The following is a 23,123-nucleotide window of genomic DNA, read 5'->3' as shown; positions in this document are numbered from 1 at the left end:
TGGAAAGGTTGAAAAGTATCCCTAGAAAACAGCTGTTCCAACCCCCATGCTCACAGCAGGGTCACCAAGGACTTTGTCCAGATGGGTTTTGTATATCTCCAAGGATGAAGACCTCTTTGGGATTTTTTTTTTCTTCCAATGTTTGACCACTTTCATGGTAGAAAAGCTTCTTGTGTTATGGGCATGTGTTATGTTGATTGTTATGGGCTGACAATGTATAAATTCTGCTAAGGTAAGTGGGAGCTGTCACATAAAAGGAAAAAAAAATCCAATAGTTGTTGTATCAGAGGACAGTATGTCTGTGTGCTTTGTCTTGCAAGCTGAGAAGGTGGTTACAGCGTGGGACCAGAGCCAAGGGTGTGGTGCTCAGCTCTGGCAAGGTTAAACAAGGAGAAAAATGGTTCTCAGCCTAGAGGATAGGTGTGTGCTCAAGGTTTCTGAGAAGTTGTTTGGCATAACTTGGAGGGAGATTTTGAACCATTTCAGGTTGGCAGAGTTTTAATTCAGGAAAGGAATGGAGACAACTGGCAAATGAGTTTGTGGGCGAATAGATGATATACTGGTGGTAAAAGGGCAATGGTAGACAGATTGGAAGAAGATTGATTGACTAGGGCTTCTTAGAAAAAATGGCAAGAGTCATTGCAGATTAATTACTGTTTTCTCACACCCTTTTTCATTCTCAGGCAACCATTTGTTCCCCTGCCATTTTCATATCCATTTCCTACCTTACTTTGGGGGAAAAAAATGGTAAAGCCAGGAACTTATAAGGTCCATTTGAAAAATAAGCGTGTCTGTGATTTAATAGTCTACTTTAATGCCATATATGTTCCATAGATAGGGAGGAACAGCACAGCCCATAGAATCAAGTGTGATTTACAGCCAAAGTAGGGTCACATCTCCCAAGGGTTCTATTACACTCAGAGAACAATTAAGATGCTTTAAAGATTGCGTGGCTCTTTATTCTTCCAGTAAATTGCTGAAAGGTTCATATAAGGCTGAAGGTGGCTGAATAGACATTTTCAGCTTCACAAGCATTTTTTATTTGCCATTACTGGAGGACTGCAGTCTGGGAAAAGCCACGGGCCCAAAATAAGAAGATAGAAGGAAAGTAGAGAAGGGGTTTATAAATACTACCAGGAGTGGTGCATTGAATCAGTGTGTATTAAATAGATAATGTATGGTCTGAGAGGTGACCTTTAAAATTTAAAGACAAATGATATCTTCAAGCTTGGTTCCTTAAAAATTTTCCTTTGGATTATTTGTATTGAAAGGAATGCAGTCATTGTTTTACAGAAAATATCAAAATTTTCCTTCACTTTCTTCTCTTTTTTTTGTACCTAGAAACTCATGTACTACGTTATTCTAAAAGAACTTAAAGCTATTGTTTCCCTTCAGAAGACTTAGGAGAGCTTAAATCACATAGGCACCTGGATATGTGTATTCTGTTATTTATTGCCTTTCTTTACCATTTGGTGGTATGCATTCTTGTCTCTTATTTTCCATACATGGTTTGAGTTTGGGGAGTAGAAAAACAAGATGAAAGAACAAGATTAAATTCTTATAAAACAATATGCCATTGACTTTACATATGAACTGAACCTTGGCTGAGTTTTCTTTTGTGATTTTCTACTTCAGAAATGGTCAAGTTTTTGCATCTAATATTGTTTGTCTTCTGTTTCATGATAATGCTTCCACAAATTTTAAATATCACTGTACAAATACAATACATACGTGTACCTATTTTCCTTATTAAAAGCAGTACTTTTTAGATAATTCTTATGATTGCAGAGGTCCTGGAACATAATTTTGGTTTAGTCATTTGTTTCTGTAGTCTACTGTCCAAAGCCTGATCCAGATTGAACTGTTAGACATTCAGATTAATTTTAAATGCAGCACGCTGCTGTAATAGATCAAAAGAGGTTTGAAGAGGACTGCTCTGTAGAAAAGACCTCCAACAGTCTAGAACTCACATAGTCATCTTTATGGTGGCATTCTATGAGTCTGGAGCAAAGTAGGATACAAAATAATTTTCCTAATATGTGATAGCTTTTGAGATAAAAATAAAACTAAATAAATAATAAAAATAGAAATACAGAGCATTCTTAAATAATTTATATGGAAAAGATTGGATGTGTCTATCAAAACTTTTCCTTCAACAATTTCAGAATAATTTTGTTTTTATTTTTCCATTTTATTTTTTTTATCCTTTTAAAGTTAAAATTATTATGATCCCAAACCAGAAAATTATCACTATATAGTCTGTTTAAGTTTTCATTTAGAAAATATTGCAATGGAATATTTTTGACAAAAATTGTATTTTTTTCCAACTTTCAGAGTGGAACAATTCAAGAATAATTATTGAAAAATTCCTTCAGTTTCCACAATTTCTTTTATAGAAGCCACATAGGGGCCTCCTCTAATATACTCTTAGATCAGTATGGAGGTAAAAATTATCATGCCAAAAAGCTCACATACAGCTTTTCTGGTTCTTGATTGACTTCTTCTAAAGACCTGGACCATGACCTTCAAGTTTTCACCATTTTACCACTGTGCTGTGCAGCTCCAAACAGGTTCTTATGTTGTCCACATCACTATAGTATCTGGATGTCCCACAGCAGTGCATTAAGCAACATGACTGACATTGTCACATGTAGTTTGTTCTTCCATTCTCTCCCCTGGGGGAGAAATGGGGTGTGCTGGCTTGTTTTGGTGTGTCATTTTCACACATCCATCATCGTGTAATACTCCTCCTTTTATTAGCTAATGTGGCAGTAGCTTTTATCCTGGGAGAAACACACTTCCCATGAAACCAGTATAGCTCCTGAAAGGATTCCTTAAAACAGGTCAGCATCATTATCCCCTCACTTCCCAGCCACACTTGTCTCAGCAGCATACCTCTCTCAGTGGGCAGTAATACTGAAGTCATGCCAGAAGCTGGCACATTCAGGTAGCACTGGTTTGCAGCACTGAAAACCACCAGGCTGATCTAATCTATGCTTACGCAAATTCACCATGGAGTTGTGGAGGTGACTGTCCGACACGTTCACTGGTGGCTCTGCACCTTGATTGCTAATGAGTTGTGTAAATCATGAAAAGTATAGCCCTCCTATAATTGCAGCTGCAATAGTGGCATCAGTATCGTTGCCCCTGCACCACATCAGACACATACAATGCTGCATCTCGCTTGACGTCAAAGTAACACCACTGTTATTCATCTAGGTCAGAGGTACAAGCACTTTTTCCAAAACAAACTGACACTGAAATGTCCAGTAAAGTAGTTATTGACCTTTGAGTAAAAAAGGTAGTTTGTGCTTGATAGTTTGTGTTTCTGCATGACATTATATATTCCCAGTGACTTCCTTTATCTGGACAAGAACCTAATGAAATTCCTGGCTGGGTTTCCCACACTGAAATAACAGTATGTCTACCTTTTATTATTTTCTTTAATTTTCCTGCATACAAACCAGATGAGAGGCATGAACATAGTTCCTCCTCATTAGGACACTAACCCAAATAGAACATTGTCTTATTCAATAATCCCCTTAACATCAATGGTGTTAATCCTGCAATAAAGGTACTGTAATGATTTACAGCAGCTGTTTTACTTTCTGCACCAATATCCAATTTGAATGCATCAGCCCAACATAGAGGGTGGATACCGTCTTGTCTGTGTTTGCACGTAAGGAGTGAGACTGGAAGCAGAGAAGTGAAGTGATTTCCTAAGGACGCGAAGGAAGTCGGTGAAAAGAAGGACTAAAGGCCAGTTCTTTCTTGGACAGGTTACAGTCCTGAGTACTGAAGCTAAACAAAGGAGGTCAGACCTCAGACAGATGCAGAAAATGGAAGAGAGAGAGACAAAACATGGTGCATGGTATTTGAGATTCAAATAAGAGTACATAACTGCGCACGTGATTTCTTAAGAAGGTGACAGATAAACAGGACAGCTCTGAGTTAGGCAAAATGCCCATGCTGAAATCTCAAACTGCACAAACTTGGTCTCACCTTGTGCTTTGGTATCAAGTCAGAATCATCTTGGATTACAGGAGGGTTCTTAGTGTTTCTTAGATACAGCCAGGGCACAGTTTCTAAGAAAACTGCACACATTGTGCCTGATTTCAGTAGAAAATTTCTCTTAGCTTTGTTCTGAGAAAGTGCCTGTAAATGACAATTCTTCTGTGTTTAGGGATGACAACGTTGAGTAGAAATGAAGAAAAAGGGGAGGTCATTAATACAGTAAATGTCTAGAGGCTATTCAAGGCAAATAGATGAGGGAGTGACAGACAGATCAAGCTTTTCCTTACAAAAGCAGGATGCCTTGATACAGGAGGGACTGCAGCATTTTCAGAGACATTTTGACCAAGTACCTGATCTGTCATGTGAGGAGCGAAGAATGCTGGAGTCAGGCTCAGCAGATTATGTATCAGCCTTCCTGTGCAAGTTGCTGCTTGCACCTGGGACCTTGCCAGGGAAGGAAGGAATGAAAACATCTTCCCTTGTTATGGGCATTTCGTAAATGAAGGAACCTTGCTCCGGGTGTGGTGGGGAAAAGACTTGCAGTTGCCCTTTATGAAACAGCATTCAGAGCAGGAAAGATTCCTATTGGTTTCAGGGTGCTGTGGTTCGTGGCTGAAGGGAAATCTTAGGAAGTTGAGCTGGCAGAATTGGTACCTCCAGGATGGAAATTGGATGGGATGTTATTTCTGCTTGTTGGTAGAAAACAGGCTAAATTTGAAATGTATAGTTGTTTCAATGATTAGTTTGCAGGCTTCTGCTCTCATGTTTTGGCAACAAATTACACAGTCAGTGGTGTCTGTATAGGAACATAGGTGCGTACTCAGCAACTATTTAGGTTTATAGGACCTGGGACTGACAGCTGAGGTACCTGTGAAAAAAACTGTTCTGATGGAGAAAAGGCTGAGGCAGGCTGAACTAAGCTTGTCCTGCCAGGCTTCCTTTGAACTCTGCTAGACTTCATTCACAGATGTATTTGTGGTGGAGGGCAACGCTCTGATCTTTGAAACCCCAGTCCCTGTCCTCGGTGGCTCCTCTCTCACACGCTTTTCTAAACTCAACTAAAAAGAAGGGCATGAAACAAGGCAAGGGGAGTAGAAAGGGAATAAACCTAAATAAAAGTTCCCAGTGTAATGTTGTGGCCAAAAGGTCTAAGGAGATACTGTGATCTATGAATAAGAGCCTATTGAGTCTGAAACCTTGGCCCCCTCTGAAGTCAGAAACAAAATTCCCAATGACTGCAATGGAATTTGGGACTTTTTCCCTCTGTCTCAAGTGCACTGAGAATTAGAATTTCCTAGTTTTACTCAAGAAAAAGGCACACCAAATAAATCTTTTGCAATACTTCAGAATCGGGGGAAGCACTGTCACAGGCTGTATTTTCAAAATCATAGCCCTATAGCAAGAAACTTCCACAGCTTTTTGTCTTTGGTAGGGATTGGTGGGGAAAGATGGGGGGGGAGGGGTGGGGGGGGCATTCCTTGGATGAACTTATGTCTGTTTTAAAGAATTTATTGCTGCAAGTCCAGTCCTACAACACAAGCAAATGTCTAAAGGAGTTTTATTATTGTGACTTCTGCAGGAACAAGTTTAGCTTTTAATTTGGTTAAAGCTTGTTTATGAAGTAGTCTTCCTAACCTCTGACTACCACATGCTCATAGCATGTAATGCATGAAATGGTATGTTTTGAATCCTTACTGTAGAAATAGTAGCAGTGTATACTGGAAAATTTTACAGCTGCTAACATAATCACTTTATTTATAACCATACTAAATTTGCTTGCTAAAATGAGGCTGTTTAGAACTATTTTGCTGACAGAAATGAGGACAATATGAATATATGTTAGCAATTAAAAAACATGATTTTTTTAAATAACAGAACAGAAAAAAAAAGTTAATATTTAAATTATTTTGATAGGCAAGTGTATAGGAATTTTTGTCTGTAAGACACTAGGCATCTGTAAAGTCTGACAGTAAAACAGATATCATTCCTCATATACTTTAATTGGATTCAGTGCTGTTGATTTAAAGTAGTGTATTTTTGTGTCTCATTAAAAGATGAAAGAGACTATGAAAGCTGCTTCTTTACTTACTTTAAAATAAATACTTCCTGGAGATGTCTTTTTAGGTGGAACAGCACAGGGAAATAAACATGATTGAACTAAGTTTTTCAGAGCCAAAAAATTATTTCCTGCACTTTTGCATGGCATTGCAATGAGTAAGTCCAATCAAGAAAAGTTTGGGGATTTGTATGAGTTACATTTGCAATTGCACATTTTGTCAGATCAGAAACATGACATCTCCAGTGTAGGTCGACCAAGCTGTGCCTGGCAATGGCTTTCAGCGTGCTTCTCCTGTGTCTAAAGGGACATTGCATTCATTGCTTTTTGCTGGCTACTGCCACCATAAAGCTTGGTGTAATGGCTGTCTCCCTAGTCTGGGTGTAAGGATGGTGGACTGGAATGTGCCAAGGCTGTTTGTCCTTCAGCTATTTTGGAGAGTAACAGAGTACAAGAAGGACTGATTGGTGGTTGAATCAATGCAAAGCATCTCTAAGCCAGATGTATGGAATTGCGAAGCCATAAACTCCTTTTTCCTCTGATTTCTCCTGTCTTTCATTTAAGTGCCAGAAAGGATGAGCTGTGAAACTGGGTTGTTCTTGAGTACTATCAGGTCACGTTTCACATACACTTTGAAGACAATGTTTTATGGCCAGATACGCACTAACTCTGTCCATTCTCCAAACCTCATAGGTACGACTGTATAGGGCTGACCCAAGACTCAACAGAGTCAATGGAAATATTCTCACCTCCATGCATGAACTCCAGTTTAGATCTTTCTGTAACCACTGAGGTATGACTCATTCTGGAAAGGACAAAATCACACCCATCTACCCCATCTTCCTTAACAGCTTGCCACATGGATCAGATGCATCAAAGACAGTACAGAAACCTCTTTTAGCACTGATGACAGCAAAGTCTGTAAATTTGGGAAAGTTTCCAGCAGTGACATGTAGATGAGGTAGATGATCTAAGCAGGGTTTTCCATCCTTGATTTCCACTTGTCCATTTTTCTGCTGAATTCTGTGAACCAAACTGTTAATAGCCGGAGGCCTGGTAACTTGGCAAGTGTGAAAGAAGCTGGTGTGGGTAAGCCTGCATGGGCAGACCGCAGATTTGACATCCGGGTTCTGATCAGATCTGAACAAGAATTTTAATGAATCAGCACAGGTATTTACCTCCATTGGACAGTTACACTAAACACGCTTGGGGCTGGTTAGTATCAAGATAGGTAACTTCCAGAGGAAAATAAGGAAGAAAGAGAGAGAGCAAGAGAGGCACCACTCCTTCTTTTGAACATCTCATAAATTAAAGGCTAAACTTCATTAAAGAATACATATCTGCTCAAATGTCTTCTTCCAGATAAGATACATGTAACTGAGGTACAAGATCACTTGTATTAATTATGTTGAAACTTGCATACCTAATCCTGATACAACTCACACTGTTGAAGATATTTTACAAAATAAAAAATAAATTTGCTATCAAAGAAAACTATATTTTATGTTTTATATCACAGCTAATAATGAGAAATAGAATTATTAGCAGTATTATTAGCAGATGTTACTACTGTGTCTATACCTGTGAGACATTCCTCATCCAGAGCTTCTGGCATGTGGCTAGTTTGATGAAATAACTGGGGTTGACTTACTGGGCAGGTTCTTCATCATATTTTTATAAATATTTTGCTCTTGCAGAGTCTGCCTCTAAGAAGGGTGCCTTACTACTATCAGCAGCAATATTGACAAAAGGACTGAGAATCTATTATTTTTATTCATGTATTTATTTATTTATTTTCATTCACTTGTGTGCTGGTAGCCCAAAACAGGACAGTTCAGTCTTATTTTGCTAAATATCTTGCAAACATTAAAAAATCCCACACACAACGACTTATGTCTTACCCATCAGACAACAGACCTATGGTATGAATGTCTGTAGAGGCTCAGTCCACCCCTAATTAAATATATCAATGAAATACCTCTTAGCAAGTGAGGCCCAGAATTTCTGGAGAGACACTGGGATGCTTCCTTTCCCTTTGGCTGCCCTGTGGAGCACCAGTGGACATAAGAAGGAATAAAGAAAAGATGAGGCCAAGAAAGGTCAAAGCTGAACATTTCCCCTATATTCTGAAGAGGGAACTGTTTCAACTAGAATTGGCTCTGCATTGCCCAAGGGCCAACCTTCTGCTCAGACCCTGTTCCTACTCCCATCTGTAAGAAATATTTCCTATATGTTCAGCTATTTGGTGCAAAGCAGATTCCATATGGTGGGAGATATAAGACTTCTGGGAATATGACAGTTTATAGCAGTTTTGTTGGTAATGGTCATGGATCTTATGTGTTGAAATGCGTACCAAGAACCTGGCATGAGCTCACAACCATACAAAAGGACTGTGTCACTCCACGCTTCTCAGTTTGTGGTGAAATACAGAGGGGAAAAACAGGAGAAATAAGATACAGCCAAGTTTAACTTTTACAGAAGAAAACAGCGAGGATGATGCAAAGGATTTTCTGAATATCCAGAATGGAGGGACTGTGGTTTGCACATTCAGAGTTAACTGGCAGTGTGTGGCTAACACAGTTTGGAATAAATGGGCAATGTAAAATATACATGATCTGTTGGTTTCTCTGCACAGCAATTTCTTTGATGTTTGCTGTAGCGTCTATTTATAAAATTTGTGCTTGCAGGCGGGACAACATGTGATTCCTTTCCCCCCCTACAGCATTTCAAGGATTTTGTTTCCTTATTAGATTTTCTTTAAAATTAGGAGAAATACAAGAAGAAAACCCTAGCCCTTCAGGGCCAGTTGCAAAGATCCTTTGTGCATCTTTTCAGGCTGCAGGTTGATGATACAGCTACAATTTCTATTCTGAATAAAATGTTAAGACTTTACAACAAAGGAGACAAGGTGCAGTACTCTGAGTGTCACTGTCCATGGACAGAAGCAGAGATCTTTTAACCCTGTGCACCAGACTGTCCTGTATGATGACGTCAATTGCCAGTATGTAATGTATTTGATATATGTCTTTATTGCTGTAGATCACAACAATGTCAGATGAAAAAAGTGATGGGTGGCAGAGGAATTGTTTTGTGTAATAGTTAATAATAAAAATAATAATGAAATAATTAAATTAAGCAGCCAACCAAGTCTCATCATTACTTTGAAGGAGAGAGCAGAACAGGAGAGCTAGGAAGAAAGAAAGGTTAGGAAGAACCAAAATAGGAAAATGTCTTTGTGGAAATTAATAAAAAATAGATAAAAGGATTTTGAATATATCAAGGTGTACTTAGAAAAGAGTAACAACAGAGCAAGAGAAAACACACACACACACAAACAACAACAAAACCAAATAGTTTTAACAACAACAACATAGCAAGATACACACTTAAGAATACTTAGAGCTTGAATGTATAGCTCTTCTGGGAAATTACACACTGGAGTTACTGCCAATAATGCCCTCTTCTGGCGATGCTATTGCAACTAAGAAGGAGTGTCAGTCATCTCAGGACCCTGCAATTTCAATGTGCAGGGCGAATTTAACTGTAGTCAGGGAAAGACTTTTATCTGAGTTAAATGTCACAACCCCCTTTCCCCCACCTCAGTTCCAAAGACTAGCTGTAGGTAAATTATTTTAATAAGGTAAGAGATAGCACAGTACAGTTTTCTTTTCTTCCTTTTTTTTTTTTCTTACCCCAAATAATGCTCTCTATGTCATCTGTATATTTATGATAGCTCAAAGACATGGGTGTGTGGATCTAATTAAAAATGTGAAAGGGTTTAGCAGCCTGCTGCTTCCCTGTGAGTCTCTTGTTGCCAACTCTTGGCAGCTCTGCTGTCACCGAGCCAAATGTTTAGTCTTCAGCTGAACTACTGCCAGTGAGCTGCACTGCATTCTGGGACCATAGAGCCTCGAGGTACTGTGTTAAACTATCTCACATAAGGATGTGCAGTGAGCTGGACTTCATATCCAATCACCCAAAAGAAAAGTGAAGGAGAAAGCCCACTTTTGCCTGGTGAGCCTCAACGTCGGTCGTGTAAAACACAATGACCAATTCCTTCAGGATTTTGCATCAGGTAAAACAAATAGTTTCTTGAGGTGGATCAACCCATGCATTTGTTTAATGTGTCTATGCAACAATGGCAGTAGTTATATTTAGCAAATTTAGTTTAAATCAGTCTGTTCTGGATACTGAATTAGAGAAAGAAATAACAAAAGCCTGGCTTTCTGCAGTAGGAGTCTGGCCTCTAAGCCAATACCTCATGCTAAATAAGCATATTGCAATTCCTCTCCAGGTATAGTTAGCAAGCATGGGACAGTTTGATCCAAAGTTAAAAAAAAAAAAAAAAAAAAGTTTGGGATACATTTCTTCCACCAGCAACAGGAAAGATGTGATGATAGAAATGTGCTTAGCACAGTTGCATTGCCTAATAAATTCAGGTATAATGTGAAAATAGATAGGGTTATAGGCTAAGCTGGCCTGTAGGCTTTGATCGGCGCTCCAACTCACTTAGGGCTTAGAGTGGACTGGAAGAATTGCCAGGTCTCATGAGTCAGTGATGGATTTCCAGCAGATCAGAATTAAATTCTCCTTTTAGCAGTTTTCCCCTGCACTCCTTTCTGGAAGGGAAATTACTTCTGCTAACAGCAAAGCTGTGTGTGTCGTCGGTATTTTCTTTCTCTTTCCTACTTCTCTGCTGTCCCATTTCTTGTTCCATCTTTTGTTTCCATGCCCTTCATACCTTTGCAGCATTTTATTGCCTTTTCCTTTTTGTCTTTCATTTTTGCTCTTCTCCTAAGGTTTTTTCACCTCATCTGCCTGGATTTCACTTCAACTTTTTTTTTTCCCTTAACTTTTACTATCCTCCTCTGCTGCTTCCCTTTACCATCATAACGTTCTACCTGGGAGAACGAGCAAGCCACCTCTAATGTTAGTCCAGGGACTTAGCAGACTGATGATGTTGCATTTTATTTCTGGAAATGTTTTCTTTGTATGTTTCTGAAACCAGCACAATGGTGAAATAATAACTAGGTGCTCCTGATTGCACCATTGCTCCAACTCTTAATGTTGAGTATTTAAGAATAAAACTACAGTAAAAAATGTTGGCTTCATATCAAATACATGTCTGCATTCATTCATAATGCTAACTCTAGATTAGACAGCACTAAAGGGGCAGAGAGAGAGGGAAAAAAATAAACATTTACACTAATGATCACACATTGTTTGCAAAAAGGCATTTAAAGGAATAGAAGCAGGCACAAGTGTGCAACACACCTGAACTCCACCTCTTTGATCTTTCCTCTGGGGTCCTTTTTGTTGCACCAGGCCTGCTCTGGGAGGGAGGCAGGCCTCAGAAGCCTCTTGGCATACAGCCCAGGCTTTGTGGGCCGCTGGAGAGATGGATAGCTAGGTGCAGAAGTGCCCTGAGGCAGGTGTTAAAATGTTGTTCCTAGTTCCTTGGTGGTAATCATTGCAAAACAATCCTGTCTGCTCTATTCGTATCAACAAGCTGCTTTCTCTGGCTCGTTGCTAAGAGACAGGACTGTTGCTTACAAGTTGCTTGGTGCCTTAGACTTTCATAATTTATAATTTATTATCTTAGCATAAAAATTTGTGTTATTTTTTTACATTTTATTTTGCTACCAACCCATAATTGTCACATAAAACAAAGGTCACGTCTCTACCGGAGTAGCAGTTGTTCTTATAATACACTTTGTAGGGTTTTGGTTCTGTGAAAAGAAAATGCTATTATAAACTGAAGATTAATATCATTTTTGTCCATTAACTTCTTGTATTATATGACTGGTTAGGTCAATGGATTCCTTCAAGATTTCTTCACTATTGAAAACATGTTTCTGTCCAACCAAGAAGGAAATGAATTGAAATGATTTCAATTATCACACGAAAGACGTCGTCTCTTCTTGCTCTACACTTCAGCACCTAATAGTTCAACTCATCAATCCTACTTTCACGAAGTTCAGCAGTAGAGAGGTTTAACCAATGCCAGAAATTACTCTTGTGCATTAATTTAGATTTGTGAATATACAAACCTTACCTTGCTAAAGTGTTTTGTACTTAACACTAGTTAAATCAGCTCAGTGAGGAGTAATGCCAAAGTGGAAATTAGAATAATTTGCAGACTTGTTAAGTTGCAAAATAACTCTGTCACAGTTCACCAGTTATATGTATATATTTATGTATGTGTGTGTATATATATATGTATATATATATACATATATATAAAGAAATTATTTCACTACTCCCTTTGTAAAAATTAAGAGTACCAACCTGGGGTTAGGATTTACTTGACTGTTTAACAGAAAAGCTGTACATACAGCTGGTGTTGTGTTATTAAACTAAAGCAGATTTAAGAGCTGTACCAATACACAACCAACAACTGCATTGCTACTGTAAATGCTTTAAAAAACTGAAGGCAAATATACTTGTTTCCCTCATTTCAGTGAGCTGATTAAGTCAGTTAGAACCAAGAACTACAGAATATTACAGAGAGCTGTAGAAATGGTTATGGAAACAGCATTGCTGCAGAGAGTACCCACCTTGCAAAGCTTGTGAGGGAGTCTCTACCCAGTAAAATCAAGGTGTATTTTCCAGCATACCTGCCTTTTTTTCCATCCAGCAACACTGGTGAAGTTGTCCTTGCAAGAACAGTACAACACAGCCAGGGTTAAGGCACATACCACTACACCTTGCTGTCCTAGCTGGCTAACGTAAGAAAAATTATGTAAACATGTCCTATGGTGACACCTACATTTTTTGTTAGAAGAGTATTATTGAATACTTAATAAGCTTAATTCCCTATTAGCTATGTAATAAGCATGCCAGCCAAGTGTATTTTAGTCATTCTAAATGCAATGAGCAGTTGGTCCTCTTATCAGTTAAGGCTAATCGTAAGGTAACCATGCTCATCTATGTTTGCGATAACTCTCTAATGAATAGTCAGATATCTTCAGTGACTTCCAGTAGTCCATAAGAACTATAGTTGTTCTCAATAGTGTGATGTGTGGTACTACCTTCAGTTTAGAAAGATAATCTAGATACAGCTTAAATAAATGGGATGCCAAGAACTTTTCATAGGTTCCTGAAACCCTGCTCCCCAATTCTGATTTAAATATTTCTCCTCCCTACTGTTAAGTAAGCAAAATGGGATACAAAACAACACAAAAGCCTTAGTCAGTTGTTATTCTGTTATTTGTGAAATTAGAGTGAAACTGAACGAATTTGAGGAATCTGAGTGAAGAGAACATCCTCCTCATATTTTCCATGCTTATGAATAGCTTTCACAATAGTACCTCATTTCCTGTAAAACTGGGGCACTTCATAAACATGCAAGTGTAATGCCAGAATACATACCTCTTTTATATAAGTTCATGTTAAGAAATTATTGCTGCTGCAGCTATTCACTCAAACATCAGAAGAGATTAATAGGAAGGAGGAATGTCACTTATTCACTAACCTTCCAAACAGAGCACTCCCATTGACTCTACACTTGCATCACAACCCTCCACAGAACCAGCTAGAGGATAGTTGGCCCAAAAAGAGGGCAAACTCACATCACTGCAGCCTAAGAAAATGATCTGTTACAGAAAATTCTGACCAAAGATGGCCTTTGAAAACAGTATATTTTATCCTGTCTTACTGGGGGTTGGGGAAGGAGGGGCAGGGAGAGGGAGAGATCATTAGGTGTCAAGAACCACCAACAATTTCTCAGGTAACATGAACTGCAAAATGAAATATGTCCACAGACTGTGCATTAACCTTCTCAGAGGTCAATAAAAACTTTGAAGGAGGATAGAAACTCAGAGGATTTCCATTGTTTAAACTCTCATAGGGATTGTGGAAACAAACAGATTTATGGTTGGTTGCTACTGTTTAGGTTCTTGGGTGAGCAACAGGTACCAAAGGCTTGGGAATGACTGTAAAAGCACAAAAGAAACATGCTAAAGAAAGTGTAGTTAAGTGGCAAATTTACCATTTTTGTCTTTAGGTTAAGTCTGGTGGGAGAAAAAATAAGTGATATGATCTTATGACTAATTTAGCCGAAACCCACATGTGAAAATATCCAAATGGTCTCGAGGGATTGTCATCAGTTGTTCGCTCAGGTGTATCAAGTCCGCAGTCTAATCTGGATCTACATCCCTGGGGCTCTGCCAGAAATCTGATAAATTATTCTATCATACAAAATCAATGTGTATTCAACAGGCCAAATCCAGGGGTTAGAAAGACAAGGGCTGATGGATTATTATCAAGGTACAGTACATGCATTAATAGATTCATTTGTATTTTTTTCAGAACAGCAATAATAACTGATTAAACAAGCCATATGAACTGTGGTTAAATAATCAGCAGAAAGTGAAAATACCCTGAATTTTCAGCAGGCCAATCTGAATATTTTTCAGTTATTGATACTTTTTAAAGAGTTTTTGTTTGTTTGTTTCCCCACTTAAACTATATCTTGCCTTGTCTGGCCTAGAATCTCATCTTAAACTAGGGAGGGGCAATTGGACTGAAGGACTGTAGCTCAGGCACACTTCTATGTCAAGAAAACCGTCCTGGCAGCTCACAACTTCTGTATGAAAAAAGGAAATGATTCTCTGTTGCTTTTAGTTGCTCTGCTTTCACGAGCAACTAGTATTATTTATCAAAAGTCAAGAAAAAAAGCTTGCTAAGAATCAAAACAGTTTATAAATGTAAGCATTTGGCTGAAGCTCTGCTGTAATGGATTAACAAAACAAAACTGAGAAGACAAAGCTAATCAGAAATCACATTTTTTCAATCACCTGATTAATTTTTCCTAGGGGTACATCAAGTTCTCCTGAGAAGAGACATGGTCCTGTGCCACCCAGCAGGAACTCAGCATCTTGAATTATCGGACCCCTCTTCAGAGAAATGCATGAAGAATATGGGGGAGGGCTTTTCGCTGCTCCCCTCTAAGGCAAAATGCCCACTGAATTCAATAGGATTTTTTCGTGAGTAAGTCAAGCAGGATTTGGCTCTGGAAGGACATAACAAGATTGAATACACTTGGTTCCCAGTAATGGTGTCCCATTGTGCTGTGGTATGGTAGAACATGCAGTGCTGGAGTGCATTCTGTCAGTGCCTCTGACTTCCAGAGGATATTGTAATATCTCATTATTGTAAACTAGAAGAAAGGGATCTGGTAGAATTAGGACTGGAGATTATTGTAGGGTTTTTCAGTAGTACAAAAAAAGCAAAGAAATGTAACCCTTATGAAAACAGGATATTAATAGCTTACATTTGCTCTGTGAACTGTCTTTAATTCCAAGCAAGTTGAGGCAGATGACATGTTTCTCAGCAGTGCCTAGTGGCTCCATTCTAACTTACGGGTACATTACCAAAAATCTTACTAAAAAGGCCCAGCTTGCAAGTTGTTGATTGTCTCCTGCAAGGAACTAAATGATTTACCTCTCCCTGATTTCATTGACTCTACAAAGCTGGCGTGTCATGTTGGCTTTGGGAAGCGAGGCATCTGAAACAGGCCTTACAAAGCACCCTGAGGACTTGGCTTATGCAACAGGGTAAAGCCTGGTGTATTCCCTGGTTCAGATATATGCATTCCCATCCATGGACCCTGGACACCTCTATCACAGTGTGTCGTAAACATGCAGTCATAGTATGATCCAAGTTCAGGTGACCTACAAATCCTATATGCCTTGCAGTTTGCAAGCTCCAAAGCATTTCTAGGACATCAGATGCAGCTGATCTGAACCATTGGATGTATACATTATGAGAGTGAGCTCTGTCCATTTGTAGAGCAGGCTACAGTGTATGTTGGGCTCAGGACAGGCGGTAACTCAGTCCGTGCTTTCTCCTGGGCATGACTCAGACTTGTTGCCTGGTCAAGGGCTTTTGTCCAAGTGATATAATTGAAAAGGTGAATATGAACATAGGCTGGGACTTGAGTGAAATGTGTTTGCTCTGAATATGTTGTAGTAGTGTTCAATTTGCACCTACAAACATACAAATTTTATTTGCTCAGATGAATTCTTGACCAATTTTTTCACAAATCCTGAATGTTATAATGTAGCCAATGTACTCTAGACTTCTAACACATACTGGTTACTGAAGAAGTGTGTCTGGCTTTGCTAGGTCACCCTGGTATAAATTGGGAACAGCTGCCTTATTAAGGAATATCTCTGGAAGATATCAAGTGTGTGCATGGCCGCATCTCAGCTGTGGCCATCCTTACCTATGGTTCTGATTATTTGAAGAATGTTCCAACAGGCACAGTAGTTGTACCAACTCTCAGAAAGCTGGAAATTTCCTGTAAGAAACATCTCTGAATGTTATAGTGAGAGGACTGTGGGAATCCATATGTGATTTTTTCTTATTACCCTGGCACAAACAAAAATCATTTGTCCTGTTTGGGGTTATTTTTCTTCCATGGCAAATGGTGCATCTCTTGCTATTCTCGTTTCCAAAATAATTATATATTTAAGCCTTCTGACACACACAGATTTTTTTTTCCTGAAAAATAATTTTTAGAGTTTATATGCTGTATTTTAAATGTGTTTACATATACACAAATAAAATATTGCTGAGCTGAAAGTGGAAAGTATCAAATGTACAGTGAAAGTAGCAAGGGCTAGTGTGAATTAGTGATATTCTTAAAAAAAAAGAAGAAAGAAAGAAAAGAAAGGAAAGAGAAAAAGAAAGAAAGAAAGAAAGAAAGAAAGAAAGAAAGAAAAAGAAAGAAAGAAAGAAAGAAAGAAAGAAAGAAAGAAAGAAAGAAAGAAAGAAAGAAAGAAAGAAAAAGAAAGAAAGAAAGAAAGACCTATCTCTGTATTCTGCATTTACAGAGTCTCTGAGACTGCCAATGTACCTGGAAGGCATAACACGAACTTTTATTTAACATGGACCTGTCTTTGATGTACATTATTAATTGATATTTATAAAGAAGTGCATTAAGATTTATCTGTATATGGGCACTAGTATAAAGCCATAAATACATTTAGCTAGTTGTTACAGTTCCTCAACATTGCTCACCAGTGAGACAGAGAATAATATATATTTGATATGAATAACATCTGCATTTGTATCTAAATAGAGGAGGAAATGCATCTGCCTTCAGTAGATCTCTCTTTTTAATGTTTCAGCCTGCAAGAAATGCACATTAATAGCAGCTTCTTCCCTGAGGAAGGTTTTGAACTGGAGTACTTGAGAAGAAACTTACAACAGAGCAGCCTAAAGTGCCACCCAGTCCCTTTTAATTAGCACATATAAGTCCCCTACATCCCAGATATGATTGAGAATTTCTGCCATTTCATTTTAATATCAGTGTTATATGCTAACGTTTGTCAGACTAAGCTAAAAAGCCACTTCTTTTTATGTTGTTTCCCACATGCAGAGCAGACCTCTTACATTTTTGTTGGCTGCTAACGTACTAAGCGTTTTTTGGCAGCGTGTGGTTCTGGATTGAAGCCATGCATGCAAGTCTTCCACAGTAAGTATGGCCCAAAGGATTAGAGATCAATGGATTTAGTTATCTGGTGAAGTTCCCCTGCCTCTCTGGTGCTATTAAAAGGTTTTGCTATTGTAACGAGCACCAGAACTTTTCATTTTAAACTTGCCTGACTGAAGCTTCCAGTTAGGCTGGAGAGTGTAAGAAAGTTACTGGACTTCTGCAGGCAGCTTTACTGTCATGCCACTGAAACACAAGTCCAAGAAAAACTCTGAACAGATATTTCATACATTTGTGCTGGGTCTGGCTGGAAAGCAGATAACTTTCCCCACAGCAGCCCATGTACTGTTGTGCTCTGCACTTGCAGCTAGAACAGCCCTCATATCACATCAGTGTTTTGTCTATTGCTGGACAGTGCTGGCACAGCATCCAGACTCTCTCCAGACACCCCAAAGCCAGTAGGCTGGGGGTGGGCAAGAGGTGGGGAGGGGACATTGCCAGGGTAGCTGACCTAAACTGACCAAAGGGATATTTCATGGCATATGGTGTCACAGTCAGCAATAAAAGGTGGGAAAGGGGAAGGAGAAGGAGGGAGGGGGCCTGTCATTATGAAAATGAACATCTGTCCTCCCAAACAACTGCTACATGTATTTAGGCCCTGCTTCCTGGGATGTGGCCAAACATCATTCCTTGATGGGAAGTAGAGAATAATTGTTTTCGCTCTTTTTTTTTTTTTTTTTGCTTCTGTGTGGCTTTTGCTTTTTTTGTTTGTTTGTTTGTTTTTCCCTTTCTTTTCCCTTTAATTAAATTATCCTTATCACAACCCATGAGTCTTTTTCTTTCCCATCATACTTTCTTCCCCCTCCCTTCCCCCCCTCCCTTTGAAGAGAGAGAGTGAGGGAATGGTTGTAGTGGAGTTTAGTTGTCCTTCAGGGTGAAACCAACACAACATTTGACAGTAAAAAATGTGCATATAAGAAAAAAAAAAAAAAGAAAAAAAAAAAGAAAAAGAAAGAAAAAGAAAGAAAGAAAAAAAAAACCTAACACATTTTGGTGTGTTTTCTCCATGTTACTGGAGGACACTGTCTTAGAGAAAATTGCCTTCTAATTAGTTCATCATCAAACCCTGAGAAATGGGGTAAAGCCTCTTTGAAAAAGTCTCATCCACAGCACCACAAGCCTGAGGGAAAGGAATCCTCAGTCCCGAGAGCTCTGAGCCTCCAAACCACAAACCTGGCCAGCGGCTGGCCTACCACAGGGTATTGGCTGAGGACTAGTGGACATTGCCCATTGCTCCCTGCTCCGCCACTGGCTCCAGTGCTTTCGTGTGCTGTTCAAAGCTACTGATTCGGGCCACAAAATATCCGCTTCCTCTCCCTTCCCTCCACGAGGCAACATGAACAGCTGCCACTGAGATTTTCTCTGCAGTGCATGTGTGGAGATTCCTCCTGTGTTTGGCGTCCCCGATACAGCAGAAATGTATCACAAAGCCCTTCAGGATTTGGCCCATGCTGTGTGTGAATATCTTGCCTTTCAGGTTTGAGGGACTAAACAGATTTTTATTTTCTTTTTTTAACCATAGAGCTTCCTGAGGAGATGAAAAGCCTGAACCCAGCTGATTTAACATTGTCTTTTTAAGGTGAACAGAATAAGCCATTTCAGGCATTTTCCTACATAGTGGACTCTTGCTAGGAGGTAAAAATATAGTTCAAGTTTGTGTCCATCCTATGTGTATAGGGAGTGGGAAGGCAAATAGGAACTCTTCTACACCTTCCTGCTCTCTTTACCCAAGCCTTAGTACAACTTCAGACACTATTCCTGTAGCTAGTGAGCTTCATAGGGCTAATCTCTCCAAGAAGGGGAATTATAAGAAGAAAATTATGGGAAAGTAAATTCAACCTTCCCACATTTCTATTAGCAAGCTACAACTGATGACACATATTGCAGTGTCATGAGACCGGATGGCAGAAGCTGATAAAAAGTCATTCAGCACACAGGACAGATTCTGACTTGAGCCAAAGGTTGATGCAGTATCAATTCTGTCTAGAAACATTTTACTGTCCAGAGCTGCAGTTCATATTACGCTGTATATTTATGAAATTCTTTGCTGCAAAAGTGACCAACAACATCAAAAAAAACCAATTCATACCAAGATGGCCCTCCCACCATATGACTAAAACAAGAATCACCAACTACAAACCAACTGCTACTGCTAAGCTCAGTCTTACCAGTGTGACAAACAGCTTAATTCTAATACTACCATCTCTACCACCCCAGACTAAAACAAAAATCTGCCAAAGGAAGGACAACATATAGTAAAAGAGAACACCACTCTTGAAGAGGTGATCTAGCCTTGATGAAAAAGCATGTTACTAATTTTATGATTTTGTTCTCCATTTAAAAAATGCTTTCAGTTGCCAACTGTCCTGAGAAGATCTTCAGACCTAGCAAGTGTGCTCAGAGGAAGACTATCTGGTCACCAGGCTCCCTAGGAAAGCCACATAGTTTGGTATTTGGATTAGTTCTTATTTTATCTGGCTGCCCTTATGAAAAAAATACATTTACAATTTGTTCTCTGCAATACAGAACTAAGTCCAAAACCTTTGTGAGAGCTCAGATAAACACCCCTAGCTTATCCATGTAAAATCAGGTTCAACCATTAAAAAGCTCCTCTAATTTTACTTATATCTCAGACTTTCCCCCAAAATCCTATCCTGCAAGAATCTGCAAACATTCCAGGATCATACAGGTACTTTGGAGCTTCCATTGAAACAAGGTGAACTTTCTGAGATGTATGCAAAGTGAATTTCCGAAACTTCCACGAATTCAGAAGTTCACTCTTCAGTATTTTTTTAGGTACTTCTAGATTTGCTAATTATAGATTAAAACCAAAAACAATAACAACACCTATTATATTGGCACTCTTCTTATTCATTTCCATTTTCAGATTTTTCTGAAGTTTTGAAAATTGATGCATCCATGCAAGGTGCTAAAATAATTACTTTCCTGCAGCTGGAATGCACTAAAACAGCTTTCCCCAAGACAGACTGTGCTCCTGCAGATGGTTCAAAGCCAGGGAAGCAAATGGGGATTTGAACTGTCTCAAAATTGGAGTTGCTCTGTGTTTGAGGTTTACCTCATCCCAGTATAGATGTAGTAGCCAGCCAAATACCTCTGATATGAACGCTGTCTTCTTGGGAAGCGCGTGTGCCCTGAAGTCTCTGTTCCTAGCCATGACTCTTTCCCTCTTGTGTTTCCATTCCCAAGGCAGGACCCAGCCCATTACAGTGCACTCATTGTCAGCAGCTGCAGGTGTCTCCAGGTAGAGCTCATCTTGATTTTTTCTCTTCTACTTCATCTCTATTTTAAAAACAAAAATACCCTTTATTTTAATAATCTTCCCATCATCGTTTTGTTAAATTGCTGGCCTTAGCCTGCCCTAACTGAGCTCACAAACACCTCTATTTACTTTTTTTTTTTTCTTTTTCTGCTTCCCATTTCCTTCTGCTTTTACTGAAGTGATCTCAGAGCCCAAACCCATGCAAACAGACTTCAGAGATATGCAGCACTGTCAGGGGCCACAGACAGCGACAAAGAAAACCAAGCCATAGTCAGCCTCCTCACCACTTGCTCTAACACAAGCACTGCTAGAGGAAAATGTACAGAATGAGGGCCACAAGGTGTTGGCCAGAAGTAAGGTAATTACATGATCTGTGTAGTCATAAAGGATTCCTCCTGTTTTCTCATTAGGCTGGGGAAATGTATCTCAAAAGAGCACATATAGTGTGATCTAGCACCAAAGGATTTAATGAAGAGGATTTGTCTGGTCCTTTACTAAATAACATCAGCACCTTGAAGTTTTCTTTTGTTTCTCACTTACCAGTAGGGGAATTGTGTTTAATTTAAAGTATTTCTCAACAGCTTACCAAGCAAACAAACCTACAAGCCGATGTCCAAACCTGTTTTCTGCTTGTAAGTGACTCACACTGATATTATTCTCAGTCCGTCTTTATATGTTAATGCAATCATACCTATGTCCTTCCCCTCATTTCCCAGCATGTCTTCTTTCACTACTCTTCTTGTAGCACTCCCCAAAGGTTTGCCTGTATCAGTCCGCAGTGACTGATTTACACACTAGAAAGTCTCTGAAAGCATAAAGATGCATCATGCATAGCACAGCCTCAGTCTAGAGCAGGGACATGAACAAATTAATTCCCATGATATTTATGGGAACTTAGACATAGAGGGGCAGAGAATTAAAAACAGGGATGCTCCCTAGCAGGCAAGGAGACTGCTGGCTAATATACTCCCTTGGATGAAATCTCACCAGGAAAGTGTTTGGAGCCTAACCCTAGACTTTGCATGCCAAGTTCTTCAGTCTGGTGCTATGCTATATGTACCAGTCCAATCTGTGGCAGTGCATGACTCAGCCAGACCTCACACAGCTGAACTGAGCTTGGAAGCCTCTGCCTATGAATTCCTGGTTTAGACTTCACTTTCTCTGCCTGTTTTCTATTAGCTCTGTGGGTTTTCAGGCTTTTATGGCAATCCTCTGACTGAAAATTACTGCTGCCCAAGACAGCCTGACTGCCAACAAGGTTGCAAACACAGAAGATCTTTTTCAGAAATTCTTAAGGGCATGAAAGGTTGGCTATTTTCAAACTTTTCATTAAATGTACATTTCTGAAAGCTGAAACGTTAATTTCCATACACTTCTCTCTCTTTTTCTCTCTCCCTCTCACTTACCCTCCTTTTTAAGCTGACATCAAGAATTCAGGCAGGGAGAGAGAGAGGGAGGGAGTGCAAATATATTTTTCATGTAACTCTACTGAAGTCAGGGAACTTACACTAAGGAAAATCTGGGGCTGCTCTGTTTATTTTCTTATTCTGGGTTTGCTTAATTTCATGCCACTTAAAATTACATTTAATTGCAGCAGTTCTCTGTTTCATTTTCAGTTGCACTCCTTTCCCAGCATGTTCCCCAGGACTTTGGAAGAGAAAGGCTGAATCAGTTTGGAAAAAATATGAATATTTCTGAATGTGCGGACACTTCTCACCTCTCAAGTGTGGGAGGAATATTTTACTGCCCACTTACCCATCACCCAAATGTCCTGATCAGGTTATTGAAAAAAATTAACTTTAGGAATAATTACCTGAAGACAATAATGCTCTTTCTGCCTCAAAAGGCACATCTACTACCTTATATGCTTTTTACCTGTGTATCATAAACCCAGGCTGGTTACAGAAAATAAACTGAGGAATGCCTAAACTCTCTAAGGCACCTACTACTCAGTGCTCAGTTGATCTGAAGTTATGTTACTGGCAAATAAAACTATTCACACAAAACTCTCACTCTGCTCTAGCTGCATTTTAAAACAAAAGCGTATACCATGTGAGACGCTTGTACTCCGAAAGTCAAGGCCCTGACACGTGGCCAGCTCTGGGGAAGGGTGGAAAACAGACTGAGGATTTTGCTAAAAAAGCCTGCTGCCAGGGTTCCTTGACATTCTTCGGCACAACCTTTTGGACCACGTTCAGTCTTACTTTCATTTGCAAATTCAGCACTCACATGGTGGAGCTTAATTCTCTTGAAAGTTCATGGCAAGTAAATTT

At 39.3% G+C, this 23,123-nt stretch overlaps 1 protein-coding gene and 1 long non-coding RNA gene across 3 annotated transcripts in view; one reads left to right on the top strand and one right to left on the bottom strand.

The window, feature by feature from the left end:
* The window catches only part of LOC310900832 (uncharacterized protein), a 566,674-nt gene that overhangs the window by 39,518 nt on the left and 504,033 nt on the right, over positions 1-23,123 (bottom strand). The window lies entirely within an intron of this gene.
* On the top strand, positions 10,018-23,106 carry LOC310900833. Of its 2 annotated transcripts, XR_014585409.1 has the most exons (5): positions 10,023-10,145; positions 14,887-15,061; positions 17,457-17,552; positions 21,432-21,482; positions 22,467-23,106. It is a non-coding gene; the product is annotated as an uncharacterized lncRNA (long non-coding RNA). The 2 variants fall into 2 exon arrangements; XR_014585408.1 differs by lacking the exon at positions 14,887-15,061 and having other exon boundaries at positions 10,018-10,145.

This window comes from Anser anser (genome assembly GCF_964211835.1).
Source record: "Anser anser genome assembly, chromosome: 5".
Lineage (NCBI taxonomy): Eukaryota > Metazoa > Chordata > Aves > Anseriformes > Anatidae > Anser > Anser anser.
The sequence above is the reverse complement of the archived record's forward strand: the minus strand, read 5'-3'. Positions and strand labels throughout refer to the sequence as shown.